At 49.3% G+C, this 14,384-nt stretch overlaps 2 long non-coding RNA genes across 2 annotated transcripts in view; one reads left to right on the top strand and one right to left on the bottom strand.

The window, feature by feature from the left end:
• Positions 1-3,509: 3,509 nt before the first annotated feature.
• Positions 3,510-9,238, bottom strand: LOC140692048 (uncharacterized). The gene is made up of 3 exons (XR_012067627.1): positions 9,082-9,238; positions 4,764-4,865; positions 3,510-3,660 (listed from the first exon to the last, which is right to left on the bottom strand). It is a non-coding gene; the product is annotated as an uncharacterized lncRNA (long non-coding RNA).
• Positions 9,239-9,466: 228 nt separating this feature from the next.
• The window catches only part of LOC140691831 (uncharacterized), a 77,125-nt gene continuing 72,207 nt past the window's right edge, over positions 9,467-14,384 (top strand). The window contains exons 1-2 of the long non-coding RNA XR_012067474.1: positions 9,467-9,605; positions 11,403-11,482. This is a non-coding gene — a long non-coding RNA (uncharacterized lncRNA). The remainder of the gene's footprint in view (positions 9,606-11,402; positions 11,483-14,384) is intronic.

The raw sequence follows: 14,384 nt of genomic DNA, 5'->3' as shown, positions 1-14,384 counted from the left end.
AATCCTTAGAGACTAAGAAGGAATTGTGCAGCACGTAAAAAAGGGCTGATCTTCTGCAATTGGCCGAAACTCAGAAAGGATGAAGGAAAATCACTGAAGACTTTTAGAGTTCCCTTTCAGTGTTAAGAGCAGATCTATATTAGCGTGGGATGAGCGCCGTGTCTTTTTAGGAACACCTGGGCTTCCATCAGGGCTCAGGTCGGTCTGGGTTCTGTTGATGCCACAGGTCATCCACTTGAGGGCTCTTCAGAGCTGCCCAGTAAGAAAAAGAGCATCCCAGCAGCCCGTGGGATGCCACAAACGTTGAGAATGACTCTGCAGAAATTCCCTAAAGGAGTCAGTAAAGAGGACCACTCACCTGCTTCAACAGAAAGCGACTGTTGATGGCATTGGTGTGGTTCTGTCCTGGGCGAAGGTGGGACATTTGTCATCAAGGAGGAGGTGGGAGTCTGGTTTTAATGCCTGGGGACTAGAACACTCTCTTTTCTGATGGAGATGACTTGGAAGCGGCATGCTGAAATTCCCCTTGGTCATCATGGACTTTCGAATCACAGATGTGTGAACAAATGACTTATTAAGAGCCTTCCTCAATGAAAACTGCCATGGGGTATCACCACACACCAGTCCGAATGGCCATTGTTAAAAAGTCCACGAACAATAAGTGCTGGAGGGGGTGTGGAGAAAAGGGAACCCTCCTACACTGCTGGTGGGAATGCAGGTTGGTGCAGCCACTGTGGAAAACAGTACGGAGATTCCTCAAAAGACTAAAAACAGACTTACCGAAGGATCCAGCAGTCCCACTCCTGGGCATATATTTGGCGGAAATTCTAATTGGAAAAAATACATGCACCTCTATGTTCACAGCAGCACTGTTTACAGTAGTCAAGACATGGAAGCAACCTAAATGTCCATTGACAGATGACTGGAGAAAGAAGATTTGGTATATGTATAATTGGAATATTACTCAGCCATGAAAAAGAATGAACTCATGCCATTTGCAGCAACATGGATGCACCTGGAGATCATCATTCTAAGTCAAGTTAGAAAAAGAAAGAAAAATACTGTATGCTATCACTCATATGTGGAACCTAAAAGAAAAAGAAAAAGATACAAATGACCTTATTTACAAAACAGAAACATACTCACAGACATAGAAAACAAACTTATGGTTACCAGGGTGGAAAGGAGGTTGGAAGGGATAAATTGTGAGTTCCAGATTTGCAGATACACACTACTGTATATAAAATAGATAACCAGCAAGTTTCTTCTGTGTAGCACAGGAAACTCTATTCAATATCTTATTGTAAGATATAATGAAAATGATAAGAAAATGGAAAAAAAAAAAAGCCTTCCTGAGACTAGCCTACCTGAAACGGTTCAGGATAGCTTTTCCTTCTCCTGATGTTGGAGGAATCCGCGTCCATCATGTGAAATCAGCAGAACCCCACTGCATCACATTTATACGCTTAGCACAGTCCCCCATTCCTCTCCTTCTTTCTTCTGTATTCATCGCCATCCTGATGCAAGCATACGTCTTACCCTGTGTTCAGCCTTCCACATCTTCCATCAGGGAGGTACCTGTGGGCGTGAAACTGGTGCCGCAGAGTGGTTCTTTCCATAGCGCACAGAGGCGGCAGGTTTCTCCTCGCTCAGCCCGTGTCCTGCGGGCGCTGGCGTGGGAGGCTGTTTGCTGTCCGTCTCCCCGTTAGATAGTAAGGTCGCGCTCAGCATATCCATCTCTGGCTTACCCCACTCCCTGAGGCTTCGCTCGGCGTTGTTAGTGGCTTATCACGTGTTCCTTTCAATACTCAGTTTGGCAAAATGCTGAGGGTCTTTGAACTTAAAGGCATCATGTGTTAGTTCCGTCAACAGAGCATCTCAGAACATAAAAGATTTAGTTCAGTTGGGCAAGTTTTAAAAAAAACAGAAAACGTTAATTTTCTCAAAATAGAAGTAGATTTATAATCAACTCTAAATAAAGAAGAAAGACATAAACCATCATGTTGTTTTTTTTTCTGACACAGATGTTTGTATTCGTAATTGAAAAATTTATCTGTCTTTAGATTACCCAAGGGAATTACACAAAGCTTAGCTACTTTAAATAATTTTTTTTAAAAAAGCACTCCAGGGTGGTTATAAATAGATAGTAGTAGGAATCAATCTTCCTAAACTTTTGTTCAGTTATTTGGATTCTGGATCTATAATTAATTGACTGAGATCATACAGTGGTAATCCCATTTCGCTTGCTCTTCAGAGAATGAAGTTACCAAAATAAGATGTAGTGCCAAATCCATAATTACTCCCACTTATTCTGTTTTTCCTCTTTACTTTTTAGGACTGATGTATTTTACCATGTGAAAGCTCTTAACGCTTTTTTATTTTGAGCCATTCTTTTTTTTTTTTCTTGGGAGTAGAGAACTGGATGTTAACCTTTTAATTTGCCCTCTTTTATATCTGAATTGGGGAAACTTACTACGTTTTAATAATTGTTTTTTAGGAAGAAACTGTATGACGTTCCTACATTGTATTTCTTAATACTAAGTAGATACTAAACAATAATAATAGCAAATCACCATTTGCAGCAACATGGATGCTCCTGGAGAATGTCATTCTAAATGAAGTAAGCCAGAAAGAGAAAGAAAATTACCCTATGAGATCACTCATATGTGGAAGCTAAAACAAACAAACAACCAAAGCATAAATACAGGACAGAAATAGACTCACAGACATAGAATACAGACTTGTGGTTGCCAGAGGGGTGGGGGGGTGGGAAGAGATAGACTGGGATTTCAAAATTGTACAAGAGATAAACAAGATTATACTGTATCGCACAGGGAAATATATACAAAATCTTATGGTAGCTCACAGAGAAAAAGTGTGACAATGAGTATATATATGTTCATGTATAACTGAAAAATTGTGCTCTACACTGGAATTTGAGACAACATTGTGAAATGATTATAAATCAATAAAAAATGTTAAAAAAATAATAATAGCAAATCTAGTGATCTTGTAGGTAAATCCCATTTACTGGAACTTGTTCAATTTGTGAATTTTGAGAAAAATCAATGATTCTGTTTTCTAAAATAATCAACTTTAATATATCTGTTCATTAATTTTTGAGCCAATAAAATTGTATTAATCTCTTAGGATGTTCCTCTTATGAAATATCTTTTTTAAAACTGAAGTATGGTGGATTTACAGTATTGCATTAGTTTCAGGTGTACAACAAAATGATTCAGTTATACATTTTATTTTCAGATTATTCCCCATTATATGTTATTACAAGATACCGAATATAGTTCTCTGCTATACAGTGAATCTCTGAGAAAATATCTTAAACTGATTTAGTATAAGATAAATGCAAAGAAAATCGTGAAAGGCAATCATCTGAGGGTAAAATACCATGTACTTATTTATGTATTTCTATTCCCTGTAAGGAACCTCACCAACTATGGTGCAGAGTTTATTTCATGCCAGGGTAAACATATTTTAGCAGGAGCGTACGTTTTCAGAATTTACTCTGGTTTGCATCACAGTTTAAAGTCAAGTCCGAGCACGTCTGGTCCCGCGGCGATGGCGGTGTGGGTATGTATTTCAGCGTCCGGCGGTGTGTTCCCTTCAAACAGCGTGTCACCAGGGCCTTCTTAGGTCCATGGCCTGCAGGATACAGAGGACATAGGTCACTCACCCGGCTGGTTTTGGTCTCTTTTTTCTTTCTTTCTTTTTTTTTCTCCTGCAGAACGGATAGTTAAGACCTCAACGAACACACTGTTGCCTTGACTCAAACAAGCCCCAGTGTATCTGAGGCTGGGGCTCTTTGGGACTGCACACTGCTGCATCATGTGTCGTTTTCCGTGGTTACTGAACTTCCTGAGAGCAGTCCGCACGTGGGCACCGAAAAGGAAAGGTGACCCCGGCTACAGCTTCTCCTGTGGTGGACGAGAGCGAAGAGACTCTTCGCTAACCCCCTCTGGAAAAACAGGCAGCCCGTGCGGAAGCACTGCCTGGAGCTCACCTATCAAAGCACACTTCCAAATTTTCGTCGTGTTTTAAACCGGGGGGCTACGTTAGCCATCGGTCGCCATCCCGCCTTGTTCTTTTTCACGTGCTTTCTCTGATACTTTACCTGGAAGTTAAATTACATTTTCTTGGGGGTAAAACACAGACACACAATGAAATGATGGGAAAATGTGTATAAGAGACGGTTGCTGAGTATCTGTTGGAGAAACTGCTGGGTGCACATGAAAGGGGAAAAGCTTCAAGGGAGAGGCGCTATCTTCTGTTAAAGTGCGTCTCGGGAGGGACCCTCGGATTCCTGGTAGGTTGTGGATTAATTCTATTTGTTGCTGTTCTTATACACAGTCCGCCTAGGCATTTTCCTTTCAACAGCCTAAGGGGATTAGCCGCAGCCAATACCCCCGGGGTGGAGCTCTTGGCCGGGAGGTTACGAGTCATGAATTTTAACGTACTCTGTGTCGGGCTCGGACCACAGGTGAGGGCATCCCCTTGGCTGCTGGGGATTGTTGCGTCTTGGCTGGCCCTTCCTTTTGAGTGGAGGTTTGGCTACCAATGTTAATGCTTCAGATGGTTTTTCCTCCTGCTGAAGAGCGTTTTCGACGCATAGCCTCAAGGTAAACTTCTAGAATAACACAGGACCACCGAGGACGGTTACCACCCCGGGAGGGTGGCTGTTGAAAGAGCACTGAATAAGAGGAGAGATAGAATCCGCCCCCCCCGCCCCCGCACCACCGCCCCCGTACCTCCTTTCTCTGGCTTCTCGAGAAAGAGCAGGTCTGAAAAGTGTGAGGCAGGGATTCAGGGTGGCTGCAGGCTGAGCTGAGCATCACCTGTCACCACGGCCCCTAAGGAAGGGGAAAATATTTTTAAATTTCTGGATGAAGTAGCATTTATTCCCCCAAGCCAGTTCTCAGACGTGCTGGTGGCAGGACCACACACCAGAATGACAGAAACCCCCCAGAAAACGGGCTGCTGATTTTATTACTCCAGAACGACCATGTCTGAGTCATCAACTCTATATTCTCTTTCAGGAAAAACAAAACAGGGAGTCAAAACTCGTATGTGATTAAAGAGACTAGTTCTTAGGCAAGAGCGGGGTTCAACTGTGTAGACATAATGAGATAACCGATTGCTCAAGGCATTCATGGAATGAAGCAGTGAGTGTCAGAGAATGGAGGGGGGGAACCACAGGCCGCTGGGTTTGGGGAAAAGGGGATCATTGGGGGGGGTTGTGAAAGGGTTGCTTGCTCTTGAGTGTGTCTGTCTCAGGGTGACAGCGGCCTCCGGCTGTTTGCCTCTGGGAAGTAACCATGAATGGGAGCAGACAAGGCAGTTGCCACAGCAGGAGGACGGGGTCTGCGTGCCAACACATAGGGGCAGGAGCTCGCAAGAGACTTCTCTGGCCTCGTCCCTTGGAGCTGGATTTTTGGTGGCTAAATTCACCGCCTATTTCCAGATCCCTCTAAACATCTGCCAGGGTAGTCCTTCCCGTAGACGCGCACGTGAAGGAATAAAACATACACGCAGAACGATGCGCCGTGTCTGACCGACCGGTCCGCGTCCCGTGGGCGCAGCACAGTGAGATGCAGCTTCGGGTGAACACGGACGTAATTGATACAAGAAGGAGGCAGCGGCCTTGGGCTGGATGGACCTCAGAGCTGCGTAGCGTGTCGGTAGCTAGGGGAAAATGGGGTGCTGGGGTGGGGGTGCTCGTTCTGTGCGTGACAGCAGCACCGGGTTAAGAGCGAATGGTTTCTCTGCGAGGGCCTCGGGCAGTCTCAGGTCAACAGACGGCGTTCATCGAGAGGTCCAAGCCGTCAGGACGGACCGCAGTGTGTTAGCTAGACATCAGGTGGCCTTGGGTGACGGGTCAGTGGATTAATTCTTGGGGTAAGCCTTCCTTTGCACGGCTCACACAGTTCTCAACAGGGATGGGAAACTGACTTTGTATCCGGTTAGCTGCCCAGGTGATCGTCAAGGCTGGGTCCTCCTGAATCGGCCTCAGGGTGTGTCCCGTCAGCACCGGTGACATCCGGGGCCGGATACGCTAGGCCTGGCGGTGCCTGGGGGGGCGTCTGTCCTGGGTACTATTCCACGTTCAGCAGCGGGTCGGCCCTCTTCTCATAGGAGCCAGTAACACCCTTCCCTGTCCAGCAGTGAAAAACGCCTCCGGACGTGGCCAGAGTCCCTTTGTTGGGGGGGAGGGGGGCACAATTACCGCTGGCTTCCCCCTGAGCAGGTGAGCACAGCCGGAGCCCTTACGTTTGTAGGAATGGAAGAATGAATACGCTGCTTTCCTAGTAACGGTGGCCCTAACCTTTAACTGCCCGGCTGCCCCCGCCCCCGCCCCGGCCCTGTCCCTCCCGCACCACTTTGTGAATAGAGGCGATTTGGGGAGAGTCCAGGCACTGCATTTTCGGGCTCGGCAGCCTCGGTTGTGCACGGAAAGCCAGACCCGTCCATCGCACCGCAGGCGAAGTAGCGTGGGGGCCGCTGCCTCGCACCTCCCTGGTAAACACCGTCCTGATAAACAACCAGCTCTCTGAAGGGACTCTGAAGTCCCCGTCCTGTGAGACTTTTTCAGACAAGCTTCCTTTCCACAGTAGGCTGACGGCTCTCTCCGTCCTGGGTGATCTGGGGGAGCAGGCCCCTTACCACGGTGGCCTCGGGGACGCTGTCTTGGGTGGAAGGCTTTCCCTGCGGGCGTCCCCAGCTCTTTCCCCAGCCCTTGACATGCCAGCCCAGGAATGCCGTCTGGAGCCAGACGGAGCCGGGGCCCGTCCCCTTCCTGGCACGGAAGGCCCAGGCAGGCGCTCCCGGCGGCGTTGGGGGCTGTGGGAAAGCCGGGTGAATGAAATGATTGAAGTGGCAGAGCGTTCAGAGGATTCCAGGCGACATTCCTTTGCCGGGAAAAGGAGGAGGTGAGGGCCCTCAGAGCCCGTGGGTTCCACCCCCTTCTTCATCGGGAGGCCTGGAACGCTCCACTCGCTCATCCCCGGCAAAGGGAGTTTATTCAGCATCCTTCCAGCGCCGGGCAGCACCACGGACCACTTTGCCAGACGTCGTCTTTGAAGGCCAGGTGCCTCGCTCCAGGGACGGCCCTTCTGTGTCTGCCCGTCTTTGGAAGACGTCCTGCCCTTCGAGGAGTGTTTACCCACCGCCTTCCTAAACCACGCCCTCCCGTCAGGAGGGATCCAGCCTGCAACCATTATGCGCTGACTGCTCCGTGCCCAGGGGCTGTGAAAAGGCCTTGGGAACTAGGGCCATGAATGAACGAATGGGATTCAGTGGGTTTTGGTTTATGTGTCCAATGTGCAATTCTTTTCTCTGTTAGAGCTAATGAGCTGCGTGGCCATCACTCCTTCCCTCGGAAGAAGGAGGCTGGGGATAAGGCCAAAGCCCGCTACAATCCATCTGGATGCCACTGACGGTCCTCAGTGTTTGTACAAGGCCGTTGGGTTGGGTGCCCCCCCACCTCTCCCGCCCCAAGACTGAATGGAAACACCTGGGTCTCCAAGTACTGCTTGTGGACCTCGCTTCTCTCACCCCCTTCACCCCTCCACCCCTAATGGGCTTAAACGACGTGGCAATGTCCGCACGTCCCTGATGACGACGCAGGGCTCCCAGCAGCCCTGCTTCCTCCCCGAGACGCTTGACTCTCACCGGACACCCGGTCCTCCAGCCCGGGCGCACGCCCTCCCCCAGGCACGTGCCCGCCCCCAAGTCCTGTTCTTTCCTTTCTTTTAACTTTTAAAACCGAGTCTATACTTAAAAAAAAAAATCAATACACTTGTCTAGAGCCACTGTGGGTTTACAGAGACATCGAGGGAACAGTACAGAGTCCCTCGGTACCCGCTCGGCCCCCGTGGCTGACACCGGTGTGCTGCTTGTGTTCCCGTGCTGACCCAGCAGTGACGCGTCGTGCTCAGCTGCAGCCACTGGCGACCTCAGGGGCCACCCCATGTCATGCATCTGTCGGCTGAAATAAACGCGCACTGCAAAAGTTGAGACTAATGTTTTATTTGGCGGGAGGACTCGAGCCGGGATGACAGCCCCCCAGATGGCTCTGAGGGACGGCTCCTAAGACGGAGGGGAGGAGCCAGGATATATAGGAGCTTTACAACCAAGACCAGGTGGTTGGAACAATAAAAAATTCCTTTTTATCTAAAGAAAACCAGGCATCTCAAGTTAAAGAATTTAGTGCTGTTCTGTGTATGGGACGGAGCAAACATCTGGGCTCCCTGAATTCATTCCTTTGACAAGCGCCTGGCCATCTAGGGCCAGTGTCCTGTCGTTTCCTGTTCTGAGTCCCCTCAGAGGGCAGCACTGTGAGTGGCTGCAGAGGCCAGGCTGCGGGCTGGTCTTCACTGGGGGGGGTGGCGGCAGCCGCTGGTGACTTGATGGCTTCAGTGTTCTTAGTTTACTGATGTGGTTTGCAGTACGTTTCGTTCACATGTTCTGTGAATTGTTTTTTATTTTTTGATTGACGTACAGTCGATTTAAAATGTTGTGTTATTAACTTCTCGTTTACAGCATAGTGACTCAGTTATATATATATATATATACATATATATATAATTCATACTCTTTTCCATTGTGGTTTATTACAGGATATTTGATATAGTTCCCTGTGCTACACAGTATGACACTGTCATTTATCTACTTTATATTTATTAACTTGTTGGGGTTTTGGGGGGTAATTAGGTTTTTTATGTATGTATGTATGTATGTATTTGCTTGTTTACTTATTTTAATGGAGGGACTGGGGATTGAACCCAGGACCTCACGCAAGCTAAGCACGCGCCTTACCACTGAGCTACGCCCTCCCCCTTATATATTGTATTTGCTAATCCCAAATTCTTCATTTATCCCTCCCCCACCCCTCACCTTTTAATGTTTTTTAATTTTAAATATGTTTGCATTATCTTCTAATTACTAGATGCTTTTTTAGCAGTCTTATACACACACACACACACACACATACACACACACACACACACATACCAAGTCTGTTTTAAAGTCAGATGCGTTCATGGGACTTCTACAGCCCCGTGACCCCACCTTCACATCTCTGGACACGCCCTGCCCGCGTCCTTCAGCCAGCGAGTCTACCCCATTGCACATAACTGCCCCAGGATGTGCCTCGCGTTTTGAGATCTCGCTCTCTGTTGTCAGTGGAGACATATTCCTCCTGTTGTCAGTGGAGATAGCTGAAAACCTCACATGCTCACCAGACAATTCCCCTCCTGCCAACAGGACCAGGTCCCCAGAGCGGGCAGAGCACCCCATTGTGATGTCTGGACACCACCTGGGTTTCTACGGGCAACGGCTGCACCCGTTGTGAGGTCAGAGGACCACAGGAAGCCTTCGGCTTTGGGGCACATGGGCTTGGGGCTGGAGATCAGTGCTCCACCCAGTGAAGGTGGAAGCCCCCCCAAACTTGAAGCTGCACCGACAGCTGAATGTTCCCAACGGCCTCTGAAAAGGACCACCACTGCCTTCCCCTGGACAGCACCTCCCCTCGTCCCGTGAGACGCGTAGCTGCCGGAAATCCCACGGAAGAATTGTGCGGACGTCCCAGGAAGGTAAGATGAGGCCTCACTTGTAGGGAATGTATGGGAGAGGCCCGGCTGTGATGCTCTGTGGCAGCGTCACACCACCTGCCGCGCAGTGGACAGCGTTCCACATTCAGGCTGCCCTGTGAGCACACGCCTCCTGTCCCCAAACCTGAAGGAGAGGTGGCTCTGCGGCCCTCCATCCAGAGCCTTCCCCCTCAGGGAGGTCAGAACAGAAAGAACCACGAGGACACGTGTGAGGACACACGTTTGAATTCTGGGAAGCAGTTTGCTTCTGCAGTCTTTGACGCCTGTGTGATTAGCGTATGAGATGAAGTTAGTTAGCTGCAGGATTCTGTTTTATTTTTTTTTTTTTAAGAGCAGGTTGGCTGTAAAACCAATAAACACCTGCTCGATCCACAACTGCCTCCCATTGAGACCAGTTGACAGGTCAATGGCTCCACCACATCCTTTCTGAAGTGTCAAGTGACCAGTTGATTTTCCTGAATTCTTAGTTTAAAGCATCTGGAAACCCCCCTCCCTCCCACCTCCCCCTCCCTCCCCTCCCCCTCTCCTTTCCCCTCCCCCTCCTTTCTCCTTTCCCTCCCTCTTCCCTCCATCTCCTTTCCCCTCCCCTCCCCACCCCTCCCCCTCCTTCCCCTCCCCCTCTCCTTCCCCTCCTCCTCCCCTCCCCCTCTTCCCTCCCCTCCCTCTCCCCTCCCCCTCTTCCCTCCCTCTCCTTTCCCCTCCCCCTCCTCCCCTCCCCTCTCCCCCACCTTTGGAACCTCTTTGCCTCCCCCAGTGCAGTCACAAGCACTTCACCCAGAATGCATGAAGACCAGATGACCCCAGGCTTTCCCAGCAGCCCGTGACCTAGTGACGTTTGGCCGTGGCCAAGGTGCTTTTTCAACATGATAGAGGACGGTAGATGATATATGATGAAATGGTCGTGTCTCAAAAGGACGGAGAGGAGAAACTACAATGGAATGATTTTCAGATTGGACCCCATCTCTGGGGTATTTGGTCAGAGGCCAAAAATACATTTAAAAAAATGTTTATGGCACCATTTTTGTTTTCTGTACGCATTTCTTTGGAAGACAGAATGTTAGGAAAATCTTACAGAATAATGGATCTATCCAAAAGAAGCCTGTCTGGTGGGGGTGGGGGGTGGGGGCAGTGGGGACTAAAAAGGAAATATTTTAACCTTTGTGTTCAATTATGTACCATTACATCCATTATCTTGAAAGGCTAATCAGTCCTCATTATAAATTAAAAACTGTTAAAAATAAAACAGGTAGGTAAATAGAGAGAGAATACAAAGTTGCGCACATTGCACACTGTTTAATGATGAAGCCGAATGCAGAGGGGCTGGTGGAGTTACGACTGGTGAGTGTAAATTAAAACCACGACACGTACTGCCCCGTGTAACACCCAGTACATACGTATGGGACGTCCCTTCCAAAAGGTGATTGTTATTAGAAAGAAAGCAACAAAAGGGTCGAGGGTGGGAAGGGACAGACTGGGAGTTTAAAATGTAGAATAGATCAACAAGATCATTACTGTATAGCACAGGGAAATATATACAACGTCTTGTGGCAGCTCACAGGGAAAGGAAAGTGACAATGAATATATGTATGTTCATGTATAACTGAAACATTGTGCTCTACACTGGAATTTGACACAACATTGTAAAATGACTATAACTCAATAAAAAATGTTAAAAAAAAAAACAAGAAAGAAACAACAAACATGAGAGGAAAATAATAGGGTAAAAGTGTAAAGAGAGACAACAAAATGCAATCTATTTGTCTGTATTCCATTTCCCAGCCCTGTCTCAGAATCCCCCGAGCAAGCGCCTCTGAGCTCAAGGCTGGTAGACGAGGACACCAGCCTGGGAAAGGGCACAGGTGAGTGGGGGGCACTCCCTTCGGACAGAGGCCCAGGTAAGAGAGCAGAAGAGAAAGAGAGGGAATGACCCCCCCACGTGGCTTCCTGTTGCTCTGTCGCTCCGTGCGGCCTCGCCCACGTGGAGGGCGCCGGCTGCCGGCCACTCTGGTTCCTCGGGGACCGGGCATGCAGGCCGTCCCCTTGCCTCGCTTCCACTGCGCGACGCCGTCCTGTCCAAGGCGGCTGTCGCTCGGGTTCTGCAGGAGAGGCCAGAGCTGCGATTGCAGGCTCCCTTGCGAAGCACGCGCTCCGCCCTCCTGGCCGGGGCCCTGCAGCTTGCGTCGGCCCAGTCGGAAGCCCGTGCGGACGGGCAGACACGCCGTTTAGAGAAATACAGATGCTTCCTGGGCTCCGCGATGGGCTGCTATTCTCAGATGGCCGCGGGTGCAGGACAGGTCAGCACCCTTAAGCTGTTACCGGAGGGGCTTGTAGCCATCGCTCCGTGAGCCCAGTCCAGTTGACAAGCACGCACGGAGAGACTTCCAGTGGTGGGAGGTTTGCAGGGAGTGGGGGACGCGAGAAAGCAGAACCGACAGACCCTGCTGTGCAGGAACCTCCGCTGAGGACACGGGGACGAGGTGAACGTGCGCTAAAAGGGCTCAAGCACCGTGCAGCTGAAACCCCGAACCCTGCGCTGGGGATTCCACGGAAGAGCCCTGAGCTGTGACTTTTCACAGCGCTTACGAAGACTGACGGGTGGCACAGCTCCTGTGCTGCGAGGAGGGACAGCTTTCATTGCACGGTGCGGATCCTCTTGTGGGATGGGGGAGCCTTGGCATTCCATAAGCTGACTGAGAAAATAAAGGGGAGGTGATGCAGGGATGAAAAGTGCAGATGACGGAGCAAGGGGCATCTTTGGAGAAATGACAGTGAGTCAGTTAGACAGACGCCAGTGCCGGGTGAGTCCCAAGGCTCGAGAACCAGGAACTGGACGGTTGTAAGTTGACGGTGTGACTCCCAGCGCGGTGGCGGTGAGGAGGGGTGTCACAGCTCACACACTCGGGCAGAGAGCAGGTTCAGCTCCCTCTTTGCTTCTGCTCTGGCTCTCAGTCGGTTGGATGGCGCCCACCCAACCAGCTACCTGGGCACCTGTGGCCCCGTCAGGCTGACACTTCACATTACACGTCCCCGTGGGCAGTCCCTGCCTGGGGGTTTGGTCCATCCTCTCTGACCTGAGCGATGCACCTTGCTGAAGATTAATTGACTGTAGGTGTGTGGGTCTGTTTCTGGGTTCTCTGTTCTGTTCCATGGATCCATCGGTCTGTGTTTTTCTTTGTCTGGGTTTTTGGTCCCCCCCAATACCATGCTGTTTTGATTACTGTAGCTCTGTAGTATCGTCGGACGTCTGCGGGGGTTATGTCTCCAGCTTTGTTCTTTGTCCTCAGGATTTCTCTGGCTATTCTGGCTCCATGTGAATTTTAGGATGGTTTGTTCTAGTTCTGTGATAAACATCCTGGGTAATGGCAGAGGGGTTGCATTAAATCTGTAGGTCGCTTTCAGTTGCATGGCCATTTCAACAGTGTTCGTTTTTCCCATCCTGGAGCATGGGGTATCTTCCCATTTCTTTGAATCACCTTCAGTCTCCTTCGTGAGTCTTCTATGATTCTCAGTGTATAAGCCTGTCACCACCTTGGTCAGGTTTATTTCTCCACTGGGGAGGGTTATGTGCGATTCTCAGTCCACGTAATGAAATGCTTCTCCCTTCTGGAAACAACCCCGCAGACACACCTAGAATTACTGTTTAACCAGCTCCCTGGGCACCTGTGGCCCCGTCAGGTTGACACAGCATGTTAACCATCCCAGCGTCCAGTTGCTGCCTGGGGGGTTTGGGCTGTGCCCCTCGTCTGAGCTGAGCGGGGCTCCACTTCCCGACACCCCTTCCTGTGTGCGTTTTCAGACCCCGTTCACTTTCTGCTCCTCCATCTTCAAGGCGTTCGTGTCCATCATCGCACTGTGTTCTTACAGCCCTTGTCGGAGTGTAAGTCAGGTCATGATGTTATTGCCACGATCGTGTCTTTATAGACGGGAAAACTCACATAGGAACACAGATGGTAGAGGACAGACAGAATGTGGTCTTCCCACGTGGGCTCCTTATCCTTCCTATCACACCGTCTTCATTATAACACAGGGCTCCTGTGAGCCCTGACAGTATATGTCTACACTGTGAGCCCAGGGCTGGGGCATAGCAGACCCCGAATAAACAGCCACTAGTGTAACAATGACAGAGCCAATTAAAATGCTGCTAACATTCAGTGAAACAGCAGTCGTATAAAAAGAGTAAGGAGAGAGTTTCGTGAATCGTGAGCCTTCGTGTAGGTTATGTGCATACAGGTTTCATTTTCAAACTGGCCACATGCATTATCGACAAGCTGTTGATGCCAATTGCCAAGCCTGTGTGCCTTTCCTGGAGACGGATTTCTCGATTAAATCCTTTCATGACGGTGTGTGTCTGCTCTTTCTGGGGTTCGATTGTAGAGCCGGAGGAGATGTGTTAGCAACAGGCACATGTGAATATGTGAAAATCAGAGACCCTGAAATCGAGGGAAAATTCTGGGCAAGCGCTTGGAGTAACGCAAAGGTATGCTTTTCAGGGCACAGGAGGTTAAAAAGAGCCCCCATCATCCTGTTACCCGTCATCCTTTTCAGTAAGTTACTAGGCTGAGAACCTTAATAAGAATTGTGTAAATAGTTCTCGGAAAGTGGCAAATTGTTTCCTCCAGAAAACCACCTCCTGTGTAGCTAAACCACTGTCCTAGTAATTATTTAAGAGAGAAATTATCTCTGGAGAACAAGGAGAGTGAAGTTCTTTACAAAATGTGTTTTATAGCCTCTGGAGAGGAAAACACATTCACATGTTTGGGG

Source organism: Vicugna pacos, chromosome X (assembly GCF_048564905.1).
Source record: "Vicugna pacos chromosome X, VicPac4, whole genome shotgun sequence".
Classification (NCBI taxonomy): domain Eukaryota; kingdom Metazoa; phylum Chordata; class Mammalia; order Artiodactyla; family Camelidae; genus Vicugna; species Vicugna pacos.
Note: the sequence above shows the minus strand (reverse complement) of the source record. Positions and strands in the feature narration are given on the sequence as shown.